This window comes from Galleria mellonella, unplaced genomic scaffold, assembly GCF_026898425.1.
Source record: "Galleria mellonella isolate WM207_F2 unplaced genomic scaffold, CSIRO_AGI_GalMel_v1 utg223, whole genome shotgun sequence".
Classification (NCBI taxonomy): domain Eukaryota; kingdom Metazoa; phylum Arthropoda; class Insecta; order Lepidoptera; family Pyralidae; genus Galleria; species Galleria mellonella.
This window is the reverse complement of record NW_026442042.1, coordinates 3,150,353-3,165,284: the sequence shown is the minus strand read 5'-3', so window position 1 is coordinate 3,165,284 and position 14,932 is coordinate 3,150,353. Positions and strand designations below refer to the sequence as shown.

Here is a 14,932-nt window from a genome sequence, read left to right as displayed (position 1 = left end):
GTCAATATTTTTGTTTTTGTTCAGCTGTTTACACGTGATTGTCTAATCTCCACTAACTACAATGCAATAACAGCACAAAATTAAAGTTATTTCTTCATTGTAGTTTTATTTGAATAATTATAATTTATTTGTATCACCTAAATCAATGGTAAAAATGCTGTTTCGTCGTGTGAGAAAATCACATCAGGCGGCCACGTTCCCTTACAAGCATTGTTTGCGGAGCCGGCCACAAGTGGCGAGGGTCGTCATCCCTTTTGTTCCGAAACAAGGGTCTCCTTACCCTGCTCGATCGCTTAATTTGTTCATCCACTGTTTACTATACCTATTGTACTAGTTCCCAGAACAGGTGCTTCTTTTAATTCAACATTTAATATGTCTCGCTCTTATACATTTTTGCGAATAATGACATTGCTGGTAAATAAAAAAATAATGTTTCTGCTACATTTTTCTTTTAAAGTAGTCTAAACTATTTACCTTAAAAAAACTAGTCATGCCCCTGATTATATCATACTTAGTTTTCATCCGATCAGGATTTGTTTTCTCTAACTCATACATACATCTCATTTTACTCGCTCATATATTTATGATACTCTAAAACTTTACATAATATTCCCAATACAGTAGCTGTAAATCGAAAATCCTTAACCAATTAATTGGCAACTGTCACTTTTGTCCACTTTAATATTTTATTTTCTCAACCTATCTCAACTGATCCATATAACTTATTCTTTATTCTTATTATACTTGTAAAACTTCTTTACACCAAATAATGTAAAATCATTTCAAAAACTACTATTTGACGATTTACAAATGGAACAACATTTTCCCAGTTTCCTTTTTAAAAACTAATTTGCATACATATTTCCTATTAGTTAATGATGTACAAGGTTCAATCATTAAACCTACTCAACATAGAACAATAGACTTCCCTATGAGTTGATTCTTGCTTTTTATTTTCCATAATCCATTCATATCCTACTTATATGAGCATCTGTTGTTTAGCTCACCAACAATATAGATTAACCTGAATATTGAAAATAGCTATTATTTTTTAGACACAAAAATAGTTCTATTGCTTTATTTCAAACTATTGGAAACTCTATAACAATACGTTTCTAATCACCGTCATCACATACTCAGACTCTTGTTTTTCGAATTATTCTTTGTTTTTTTTTTTTACACTGTTAATTATGATAGATTTTTAACAGTGCTTACATACGAAGTCACGTCTTCTATGACACTCGCTCTCCTAACGATATCTCGCGGTCGTATTTTAACACTTGGCCGTCAAACTGCGGTGACGTTTGGAGCTGTGTTCACTGCATCGATTTAATTGTCGCGAGTCGATGACCGTACGACCGCTAACTGCAGTCGCCGTTACCAAACCGTTCCTCCACTTTACTCCCATTGAGAATGAAAATTATCTAGCAATGACATCAATTTATTATACTTACCACGACACAGCTATAGTATTTAATTAGATAACAATGATTTACTATTAAAATAAATAGTTTATACCTAATATCGATAATTCAGCATAATTTTATTACCACATATCAATACCAGCCACTACTCTCATCAATCAAAGACAATCATGATCGTAAATTTTCAACACCTACTCTGATAAAAATTAATAAATATCATCGAAAATAATAATCACACATCTGACTTCCGACGCAGTCGTGAAGCGACTGACGTAGTGACGTAGGTAGAGCTTACTTCAAACCGGCCGGCAGACTTGCTTACCTTGTCTGGCATATCAATTTTCTCTTCGCACAACAGCGCTCTGGTTTCGAACATGCCTACTACTACGCATTTATGCACTCCTGGTACTTGAGTTACGAAAGAATACGCGCGATATTTCGCAGGGCTGAAAGGAAGGAATCGTTTTTTGTTCATTCAACCCATACTGTGTCTGTGTTGTAATAAATAATACGTTATCCACGTGGATACATTAATATTATGTCAACATAAGTCATTTATTTCTTTACTATCTACTACTCTACAGCATAAATAAATAAATGTACATGTATTATTTATTATTGCAGAACAATACGCATTAACTAATCAATATATGTGTGCAATTGCTATAAATCAGAGACTGCAATTTATTCATTGTATTCCGTAATTCGTTTTTAGTTTATATTCATACCACGAGAATATTAAATAGATACATAGAAAATGGATAATAGACACGTCACGTCCGCTGCTGCGGAGGTCTGTGCGTGAGTGAACTGAATAATCACGAAGAGGATGAACGCCCGCTGACCTCAGGGTGTGAATTTGTCTAATTTGAACCATTTGTGTCAGCTGTACAGTGAATGTAAATGTATTCTAATTTCAAACCTTAGATTGTATAGATAGAATGTAACACAGGACAATTTTTTATCTATTTGCGTAAATAGGGTTACCATAATGTACATTTATTACTCACTATATGGGAGAAATCGCAAGTTTAAATTGAAAAGTAAAAACGATACAAAATTCTTGCGAATATATTTGAAAGAACGAGGTAAACAGTGCCTAATGAACCGTAATAATGCTCTACTGATTCTTTTGATTTACATTAATATAGACATTACATATTTTTTCGTTTTTAAACTAACGAAAATGGTTGCTACTTTAATTAACACCAATTTTTAATCCAATTTCAACACTGATAAAAAGCGCGTTTTGTTTTGATTAAAAAAATATGTGCATAAGAATTTAGTTAGGTAATCGTCAATTTAGCGGACTAAAGTTTGATACGTTTTTGACAGTCGGTTCACCATATTTCATTTAAAGTTCATATCATCACTAAGACGAATAAGCTAAATTTTCGGTTTCAAAAAACAAATTTAAATAAAGATTTGAAAATAACATTATTCATACATAATCATAAATTCATGGGCAAAACATTATATTATTTTGGTTTTATTATTACCGCAAAATCGTATCTCTAATGCCCGTTAATATTAAAAAAAAAAGTTACTTAATGACTAGTCTCATGTGGAAAGTATACAATAAATCAATAGCGAAATTGTAATAAAAAATATAAGAAGATTAAAATATAAAAGAACGTAATCCCTATCATCAAGCCATCAGACGAGAATGAAAAATTAATCAGAACGGCATCATTATTGCACCAATCGCCTCGGGGCCGACGCGACCCGAGATTCCACGATTTTTCACCTTCCCTCACCCTCCCAATTTATCAGACACCCTTTTAACGCCTGGCGAGGGAGTGCCTGGACTATGAAATTAAACGTTACAATTGAATTATATAGGAATCTATACTGTCAGCCTTGATTTATTGAGCCTTTTCTTGCTTGCTGCAAATCAAATGGCATTAAGTGAGTCCTCTACGCAATACTGCTATTGAATTTTAATTGCACAAAACACAATTTACTAAATGGAGATAATTGAGATGAATGAATACTTTTATATAAATATTTTAATGCGTCTATGATTTTTTTAAATTTGTGTATATATATAAAATGCAACAGTAAGACACCTAAAGCACTGGCACCCTAACAATGTTGTAATTACGCCCAAATACCTAACCTACCTATGAATATATAGACAAAGAAGTTCTAATTATATTTATCACAGTACAAAGACTTTTCTATGGTATTCTCAAATAGCAAATCTAAATAATGAACTCTCGTGAAAAGTAAAATAACTGAAAGTCGAAAGTTGGTATTTGAGTACTTATATACTTAATGTTAGTATTATAAGTAAATTATTATTAATTGCTATTTAATTAAGTTGGTATAATACGTTAATGTTGTGATTAATTATCAACATTATAGGATTATTTATTCTTATCATCTTCTGATACACTTGAATGGTTAAAGCTAACTTAATATTAATAAATTTGTATTTATATCCAGTTTTACTAAAAGCAGATATAAAGATATTAAATAACACCTTAGTAATTATATTTTTTATTGATTATTTATCGACGTCAAGAAGAAGGAGGTTCTCAATTCGGTAACGTTTTTTTGTTTGTTACCTCATAACACCGTCAGTTCTAAACCGATCTGTAAAATTTTTTTCTTGTCTAAAAAGATATACTTACAGATTGATCCCATAGAAATTTTATTAAAATCAGTTTAGTAATTTAATTTTTAAATAACAGTTGTTGGCTTAATTCAAGTCGTTTTTTTATGGGATACAATCTTTATGTATATATGATATAAGGTTCAAAATAGCTTATTGTGTAGTATGATCAGTAATGCCATCGTGTAAAATCAAACTGGAATTTCGCTAGCGGGCCCGCGAATGATTTACATTTGGTATTCTGTAAACAAGTAAGATCGATGATAGCGTCATTTCGTTGATGTGGCGGCGTAGTGATTTGGGATAAATATGCTACCAGTGCTTAGGAACTCATTTTAGTTTTTATAACTTAATTCATTTGTCATTCCCATAGGTTGTAGAATATAAAAATTAGATAAAGTGAAAATTAAATGAGCTGCGAAATAAAATTTTGGCTCGTTATTTCGCAATTTTTTTTTTTATACAACTTAGAATGCCAAACAAGCTGACGGCCCACCTGATGGAAAGTGGTAACCGTCGCCTATAGACATGAGCAGTACCATGGACATAACCGAGTATACTGTTTCGCCCATGATGTGCCATGCGTTGCCATTCCTGAGGACTCAGGTGTTATTCCTCTGTACCCAGTAAATTCACGCCATATCCCACCCTTCAAACCGAAACACAGCCATGCAAACACAACTGCTTCACGGTAGAAACACGAATGAGACAGAGGTACCCAAGCAATCGACTTTTGTACAAAGTCTCCCTCTGGTAATTGTTAAAAAAATTGTAAAAAAATAAAATTGTTACATCTTTATAAAGTTATTTAATTATGTGATGACTCCATAGCGATTCGAATTGTCAATTTGGGATCCCTCTACTTAACTGTTGATACTTAGTGAATAAACGTATGTCTATCTTCATGACGAAGTATTTATTTACCCCGTATGTAACAATTAATAGAAATATCGTATAATTAATTACTAATGTATATCTATATTATGTATAGGTAAATACACAAGTATATACTAACAAAGTATCAATAATCAACCATTCCCTACATTGACTGGAATTTAAATCAACATCATTCCCGATCATACTACCATCCATCATACCCAGCCATTGTCAAATGGGTTAAGCACCCCGGACGGTTCATTCTATACCCGACAGCAGTGTTCGTGCGCGCATGCGTCACGCTTTCCTATCCTGTGACAACGCGCTCAGTTGTGACACGGTCACGCGTTTTGATTTATTATGACAGCACCGCTCAATTAGTTTCAGGTATCGTAGCGATGATTTCTATTTTTTTTTTTTTTTTTTATAGATTGATTAGACAATGGCAAAAAAAATAGAGCCACCTTATTAAGTATTATGGTTATTATGTTACAACCACAATTAGATAAAAATTGTACTTTTTCACGCCTTAATAGCTAAAAAAACAATTATCATGAAATTTGTTAAACACATAATATTTATTCGCTATGGATAAGGTTATAGGCTTTTTTACCGCGTATTTATCGTAAACCGGTAATGAAATATTTTTGTTATCTAAATACTTTTATGTAAATTAATTGACTTAAAAAAAACATAAAAAATAATCTAACAGCAAAATGCTTAAAACTGAGAAAAAGTCTACAATTTTTTTTAATAATAGTTATTTCTACTTTCTTAATAAAGTTATATTTTTCGTTAGAATTATATATCTACTTTTAAAAAAATCCTATGTAACACTATTTCCACGTTTATTATTTAGTTTTGAAATGAAACGTTCCGTTTCATGTAATTATATTGCAAAGTGACCCAAGTTTCAATGCCAACAAACACTTTCACGGAAATTTCACAGGGAACTACACTCGGTTCAGGCAATTTGAGAGGATTCGTGTTTAAACGCTCGATCGGTCCCTGTAGGCGAGGCGAGGGATCCATTAATCTACCCCCGCTGCCTCCCGCAACCACCCATTGCCTCTGGGGAAAATCCGGAAGAGTCGGGTCTCGGGAGCAATTTGCGACAGCTTGATAGATAGGGAAATGTGGCCGCGAAATGTCAAAGTAAATGCACGATTACTTTATCTATAACGACTTAGGTCCCTGCTAGATTTTAATTAGTTTTTTAAAGATCGAATTTTAATGTTTCCTTACAAGAATAAATCTTCCGGTATTTTTATTGCTATGGTTTTTCGGTTAGAATTTTAATATTCAATTTCTGTTATTTTTCATTATTCACTACCGAACATTCACTATCAAAATAAACAAAATAGAATAGGAATAATCTTTATTTAAATAGGTAATAACTTTTAAATCGTTATTTTTTTAACTTTTACTCCTGGATTCGGAATGTTGTTATCTCAGAAAAATCCGCATGCAATGCAACATTTATTCTTTTACATTTTATTTTAATTCATCATTCATTCATCATATTCACGTATGTAAAATATAATTATTAATTTCTGTGGGTTCCATGACAATAATTAGACTTGAGTTCTATTTCTATGTATTATTCGATGTGAAATAAATAAGCAAACATGAACAGATTTGTGCCCACAAACAGCAATCGTTCACGAATATGATGGATTAGTCAGGCTACATTGCGCTCAACCATATATGTACTTGTACATATATGGTTGAGCGCAATAGTTTAACGGCCCGCCGTTTTTAGACATTTTTCTTGTGTTTTCATCAGCCATTTGCATCTTTCTATACAGGGTCACTACTAAAAAGCCGTTCTTCCCTATCGACTGCTAGTTCTTAAGTTCCAATGTATATCGCCGGTCTATTGCTACTTCAGCTTTTTGATCCTTTGGGCTAAGTATTGGTTGGTCGCTTTGATTCTTCTTCTGCAACTATTGTGGTAGTGTCCTCGTTTCGAATTCTAACAGTTCTATAACATAGTAACAAAAAAATCAAAAGAACGAAAGATAAACAATAACGTCGCTCATCCTCATTTAAATGGGATACAATTTTAAAATTCTATTCAAATATGTAGCTGTTTAATCATAAATTATGTAGTCACAATGTAGTTCATGAGAGTACCATTTAACCTCAGTTAACCGATTGAGCCCCAACAATCGCTGCATAGTTTAAACATGCGGGTAGCTTCGCTTCGGTACTTACATAATCTAATTTTTTCCATGATTTGTAATTTATTCGTAGTAACATTTATATAATCAAAATAATAGTCCTGTTTCGAACCTCGCTCAGCGCCGCCTATATCAATTCAAGTAATTTTTTCTCTATCACTTATTTAAATTTCACATTGTTCAAGTTCTAACTCGAACGATACGTCATTATATTGTTTTTTATCGTTTCATTATTTTGTTTCTTTATATATTAATCTGTAAAAATAAATGACTCTACTTATATTGAATTTATCTATTGTTTTGCGTAAATCAAAAGGTCCTGAGAACGATTCTCAGCAAATGGTCTAATTTTGAAATAGAAACTTTCTGAGATTTCTAGAGTCTAGTCGTTCTGGGTTGTAATACTTATTAGTTAAGAGGGAAGAGGAATGTTTAACAAGGAACTCCATCACTAACTAGATGCCCCATAAAGAGGCACACGATCCCCTGAAAAGCATAATGGTTGATTATTCGTTCTCTTACTGGTGAAATAATCATGATAGCCGACTGATCTGACTTCGTGCTCGTCTGTCATCCTTTACAAGCATATCGCCAGTGAAGAATACCAATAGCGCAGGCGGGTCTACTTAATTTATTTACATTTATTGTTTACTCTTACTCTACCCATGGAAAGATAAAGACAAACCATCCATTATCGTAGCCGTGTGGTCCCGACATAGAATAGGCCATCACTTCCTTTATCGCGGATGTCGTAAAGGCAACTAAGTAGTCAATGGATAGGCTGCACTGTCCCTCTTAAAACATCACCAAATCCTAACTGCGGTTGCCAAACCCACTTGCCAAGCGTAGCAAAACTAATTACCCCCCCCCCCCCCCGGTGGTGGTCTTTGTTCAGTAGTGGTCAACGGCTGATGTGATGATGATCCATTATAGAGACATAACTAAGTAATACGACAAAATTATGATGTAGCGACATGCCACAATGTAGAAGTTAGTCGGCGCATAGTCGTGTCATAGTACGCGACGCATGCTGCATTCTGTAAGTATATGCATCGACTTGTGTGCGAAATCACGTAATCTTGCAGAGTGCAGCGCGCATCGCATATTAGTACTCGACTTCTACATATGACTCGTTGCTGCATCGTCGTGTTATCACAAATAACAATTAATTAGACGTGGTTATTCGATTACAATTTTTTTGTTTAATTCCGCTACTATTAGTATGCGTGTGACTGCCAACCTGCGAACAATTTCCGAGCGGTTAACACTAAGCTCTGAGCGATCTAATAATTCGCCTGAAGATGCGTCGTTTAAAAGAGAAACACGTGTCGTAAAACGTACGCGAACTAAACGGCAGCCGGAAATCGATGGCTAATATGGAAGGTTGTGGAACTTCTGTTTGTAAGAGTGGTGGTCAATCTTCGAGTGTTGGCAGTCATGCACATACTAATGGGAGCGGAATTAAACAAAATAATTCAATTCAAATAACCAGTGATATGAACTTCCACAATACCTATTTGAGCTTAAGCTCATGCCTTGCGAATAGAACTGTATAGTCTCTGCGACGCCAGCAGAAAATAAGTAGGTAAATCCAAAGAATGCAGCCTTAGATTTTTATCTAATAATTCCACCGTCGAAAGGGATGCACTCTGCCGGTGCTCATGTATGTCAAAGTGGAAAAACATCTACAATCTGAAATCGAAATCACTACCATCCGTTGTTTCTTAGTATCGTATTCTATCCTTTTCATATAGCTTTAACCCGAAATTTCGTCTGAGACCGGGATATTTTAATCGACTGAGATATATGTTCATTGACTAGAATAAATAGTAGTCCTCCATTCTAAATAGTATAATTACGTGAATACCAAATTTCATAACAATTGATTGAACCGTTTAATGCACCTAGTGGTAACTAGATAAATAAGTAAATTTGTACTTTCACATTTTTGACACCTGTTTCATTAATCCTTACTTGCTAAAGGATTAATGGAAATATAATGAACTTAATTTTTCATTTACGGCAACTGTTTTGACACCATCCAGAAGCGTTCTCCAAAGAGACTATACAATGTTCACGGTATAACGTCTTGCAAGCCCTGTGCAGGTCGTATCTAACAGTCCCTGTAAAGACTATGAAGGCGGGGCGAAGCTAATAATGACAGGAGTAGAACGTAATGTTATTGTTGAAGATTAGTCTCTATTCTGATGTTATTAATGCAATGCGTCTACTGTCATGGATGTTGACTGGAAAGGTTTCTCGTGTTCGTTAGATCTTCTGAGCAATTCAGCGTAGCTTGACACGTAAAACTCTTATCCCAGGGTTTATATGTAGAGTTATTTTAAGTGTATAAAAGCACGTGCTTCAAAGTATTAATGACCCGACCCTAATTCATATTGCTTCACGTGATTTTAAACTTTTAATGTTTGCTCCTATGAAATCTTTGACGAAAAACGCTGGATTATTTAGTTTCCCACAATAAATTGGTAGCTGAACGTGCCATATTAGCCGAGAGGTTATTTTTTCTTATAATAGGAGTACTGACTCTTCAACATCTCGGACGTAAAATTCCGAACCAAGAAAGTTATATGACACAAAATCACATTACCGTTGTCTCTAAGCGACGCCTGCACACTGTTGTTGTTGTATTGAGTAAACCAGGTGATATAAAAACAGTTTTTCGCTCTGCCAAATAAAAAAATATTAACACGAGCCCAATATGGGAGTAATCTCTCTAAATTTCAATAGACATTCCATGAGAGATATTTGTTTTCTGTACAACTAGCTCCAATTGTTAACGTAGGGAACCTAATTACATAACGTAACCATGAAAAATATAAACTTTCTTCTTTCTTTCCTCTTATCTCTTTTTATCTTCCTTTTTTCTTTCTACTTTTGGATGTCACGAAAGAAGGTTAAAATCCACATACGTAAGTAGGTACCTACCCAAAGATACTATTCTTCTAAGTAATTTACCTTTTACATATACTCGATATTTTAATGACAAATAGATAACCTAACTTCTTTTGAAGCCTTTAACGAACGAGAATGAATACCATAAAACTTTCGAAGCAATCAAAATTGATAGCTAACTAGTAGTTGAATTTATCAAGAACTCGTTATGCCATGTATTCTCCATTCTTCACTGATGCGCATCGCCCGTTTTTTTGCTTGTAAAAACATCTCATTACTGCAACTCCTACTGTATGATCATCATACGGATTAGTGTTAATCAGCTAATTATTCCCGCGCTAATTGCAACGCTGTTCCGATCGGCGCTAATTGGCGTCTATGCTTCCGAGACTCGGTCCGCCCATGGCGCGATTACAACCATCAATTCTGCAATCATAACTACACCGTGCGACCAATAGAAATTGAACTTTATGTATATTACATAAGGGCCATGTTGCCTACATTTGTAAAGTGGTAGGTTGGAACAGGCTAGCGGGGGTGGAGTGAGACGAGGCGGGGGTGTGGTACCTCTCCCTTCGCCCCGCCCGCCCCGCGTTTCGTCCAATCGCCGCGCGACAGCCGAACGACCTTACCTTGCCCACACGTCCCAACGGATCCTTTTTATTTTTTTTAAATGAAAACGGCCTTTGTTTGGCTTCTGACTTCGGTTTGAGATGAGGTAATAAATGAATATAATACAATGTTGTCGTTTATTATTCTATAGGCACTTAGTCATTCGTTGAGCTTTTATCAATTGTATATTGTATAAATGTATGTTTATTGTTTTATTAATAATATAATAACGGGTATACTACTTGATATTATGGCGTACTCTTAATAGTTCTTTTTTTTACATTTTTAATATCTTATATACGTTATCCTATATTATTATTTTATTCTACAGTTCCATACATATATTTTTATTAACGTGTATTTACATTTTAATCACTAGTCTTATGCTTTCGATCAATAGATGAATATTTTTTTATTCTTTTATTCATAAAAATGTCAAAGCTCTCATAAACCTATTTAGCTATTAAATTATTTTGTCTCTTTCTTTGATGCGAAATTTCTAATTTATAAGAAAATAACAAAACAACGTAATGGTTAAAATAGGTTGAGTAAATGGGTAAAGAAGGTTTTAATTTTTATAAATAACAGGACTAGACTAGTACTTGAAAACTTTTTATAATTTTTTTTTATATACATATATTTTTTTATATATATATTTATACAGAATAATGAACACAAAGACCGGTACAGGTGACGGATCATAATTTAAATAGTGATCTCTAGACCTATTGATACCCACAAACGTAGACAAATAGATATGTAAACTATTTAAAATAATTGTACAAGTTATTGTCGAGATCGGAGCTATCCTAATTATAAACCACTTGCTTTGTGATTTTATCTTTTACGTAAAAACAATAAAGTAATTCAAGAAACAAATAAATTTATGTAAATAGTCAATGCAACTTTATGATTTTTGTACAACAATAGAATATTTATATAGTATAGGTATCTTCGACCCAATAAGTACATAGTAAATAATTTTCGTAGTCTTTTACAGCTAATATAAGCAGTGGCGAAACCTGCTCATCAAAGATAATGTTAAAATGTAATTACCATTATCTGATTACGATCATTTGTAAGAAGAAAACACTTTTAAATGATTCTATTCTTGAAACGTAAAATCTCGTTATGTTCCTACATGTATTAAAATAATTTATATATTAAGCAAATATACTTTCTAAAAAAAATATCCGCTCGCTGGAACAAAGTCACAGCAATACACCAATTTTCATCGCACCCTCTGCGAGTAAAACCAATAAGACGCGAGGGTTTGAAACGCCCGCTCGAATTATGAAACGCCCTAAACACCAAACGAGATATAGTGACTATCGACCTTATTGCATTCCACCAAAGTCTGAAATATTGTGTTACTTCATTTAATCAAATTAAGGGGGCGAAAATAAAAAGCATATAAAATGTAGTTTAGTGCACGCGGCGTTTCTGATTTCATTGTCTTGAATTCAAAATTGGTATAATAACTGAAAATGAACTCTAAAATAATAATAATTAAGAATAATTACAAATAATATAAATAATATCTAATAATTAACGTATACTGAATCGAGTTCATCATCATCATCATCATATCGGCCTTTAACTGTCTACTGCTGAACATAAGCATCCCTCTTGGGGGATTTTACCAGTAGCTTGGCAGGCGGATTGGCAACCGCAGTTAGGTTTTGGAGCTGTTTTAAGAGGGACGCTGCTGCTCATCGCTCGGCCTCCGTTAGTCGCCTCTTATGACACCCACGGGAAAGGAAGAGATGGCCTATTTTTTTTTAATGGGTGATAATGGAATGTTAAGCCCGCCTGCGCTATCAGGATACGCTGGCGGGGCACCAGTGAAGGATGATAAGTGAGGATGAAGTAGGTCAGTTGACCCATCGTGACGAATTCAACAAGAATTGTTCACGATAGTTTCCAGGGGGAACCACGTGGAGGTTGACCTAATAGAAGATGGCCTATTCTATGCCGGGACCACACGGCTGTTCTCTAAATCGAGTTGTTTAGTTTAAATTAAGCTAGTTTTAGTTGTGAAATTTTTAATAGTTAACAATTATTTACTGCTTGTATAACTCATTTTTAGGGTTCCCTATCAAAAAGGTACATACGATCCCTTATGATTTGAAATTTGGAATGATTTTACATATCATTGTCCCGCACATATTGCAATGGAAATAATTGAAAAAATATTTTTATTTTTATTGCTAGAGCGTACAAATTTCAAAATTGACCTACTAGTCCAAGTGAGGTAACATATGAAAGGGCTTCATTTGTACATTTTAAAACTAATTTTGATTTATTTTTCAGTTATGATTGAAAATGTGAGAAAAAGCCATATAAGAAAAACAGATATAAGGGAAGTGCCTATATCTACTTATATCTGAAGTATCTAAAGCAAAATATAGGTACATATAAATATTGCAGAAAAAAAACGATGTTTCTAAGTAGCACCTTTATTGAGAAAATATAAAAAATCCTAAAAAAACTTAGGTAGTTATGCTGCGCAGTTTTAAATATAACTATGGCCCAAAATTTGAAATTACTATTAGGTGTCTATTTCGTATGAGAAAAAAAAGGTCATTTTATGTCATATTTGTATGGAACGGAATCGGTTTTATTACTCTACCTATATTTATAATAGAATGGTAACTCCGCCTGTGCTAACGGTATGCACTGGCAGGGCACTAGTAACGAATGACAAGGGAGAATAAAGCAGACCTGTTGGTCCATCATGATGAAATTATACGAATTAATCGCGATGATCCTCAGGGGAAACCGCGTAGAAGTCGACTTGAGAGGGTATATTGCTAGCTATGGGGCCGCTAGTCCCCATTACTAACAATCTCTTCTTCCCATTCTGTACGATTACGCGGTTACATACAATACACTTCGAGTCATGTGCGAGAACTTTTAAGAGGAAGTAGGTCAATTTAATCTATTCCATTCAATTAACAGAATTAGTAACAGTTCTAAATAAAAATTGTAATTTTAAAGCACTAGTGTAGAATAACTTGCTTTGAAGTTTCTATTTCACAAACAAAGCCATTAAAACAACAAACAACAATTAAATAGTTTGCTTGGGCAACTCTGTCCCATTCGTGTTTCTACCATTAAGCATGCGGTTTTTTTTATGTTGAAAATGAATGACAACTCCGCCTGTGCGGGGGGGAAAGGGATTGTTAGTAATGGAAACTGAGAATCCCATTGCTAGCAATATACCCAACCAGGTCGACCTTCTCGCGGTTCTCCCTGGAAACTATCATGATTAATTCCTGATGAATTCATCATGATGGGCTAACTGGCCTGTTTTCATTCTCATCGATCACCCTTCACTGGTGCTCTGCCAGCGTATCCCGTTAGCGCAGGCGGGGTTACTATACCATTTTCACCCATAAAAAAAAAACGCTTACGCTTACGGTATACGCTGACGGAGTGAAGAAGTGAAGGGTGATAGATGAAAATGAAAACAGGCCAGTTAGCCCATCATGATGAATTCATCAGGAATTAACCATGATAGTTTCCAAGGGGACCGCGTGAAGGTCGCCCTGGTTAGGTATATTAAAAGCAATGGGATTTTCAGTCTCCATTACTAATAACCCCTCTTCCCCAGCAGTTGCGTTTGCATGGCTGTGTTTCGATTTGAAGGAAGGGATATGGCAGTGAATTTACAGGATACAGAGGAATAACACCTGAATCCTCAGGAGTGGCAACGCATGGGGGTATCATGGGCGAAACAGTACACTGTTATGTCCATAGTACTGCTCTAGTCTATAGGCGACGGTTACCACTTTCCATCAGATGTGCCGTCAGCTTGTTTGCCATTCTAAGTTGCATAAAAAAAAAATTATTAATGTCAAATCATCTGATTAACAATTAATTGCTACCAGACAAATTCCTTTAAGATTTACATGCACAATTCACCAAATTGACTCTTATTGATTTTGATAAAGCCAATTGTAATAAATTGCTTCGCAATATTGCCATTTTCTACAGTTTAGCTTCGGTCAAAACAAAACTAAAGATTTCACCTATTGAAAGGGCATTTTAACATATTAAGAAATTCATCACTCTTGGTCATGGATATTAAACCTTTTATTCATAAAAAAATCAAGCCTGTACTAAACTTATTTTAGCTATTAAAATATGTTGTCCTTTTTTGCGCTAAATTCTCAATTTGGAAGACAGTAACAAAATACTTTATCTAATAGTTAAAATAATTTGTAAAACGTTTTAGTTTTTATTAATAAAGGGGTTATTACATATATACCTAATATTAATTTATTTGTAATTTAATTTATTTA

The 14,932-nt window shown here is 34.2% G+C and overlaps 1 protein-coding gene and 1 long non-coding RNA gene across 3 annotated transcripts in view; one reads left to right on the top strand and one right to left on the bottom strand.

Annotated features, from left to right (window-relative positions):
• Positions 1-14,932, top strand: part of LOC113517479 (polycomb group protein Pc) — a 33,524-nt gene that overhangs the window by 12,740 nt on the left and 5,852 nt on the right. The window lies entirely within an intron of this gene.
• On the bottom strand, positions 1,065-1,677 carry LOC128200622 (uncharacterized). Its single transcript, XR_008252812.1, has 2 exons — positions 1,519-1,677; positions 1,065-1,424 (listed from the first exon to the last, which is right to left on the bottom strand). It is a non-coding gene; the product is annotated as an uncharacterized LOC128200622 (long non-coding RNA).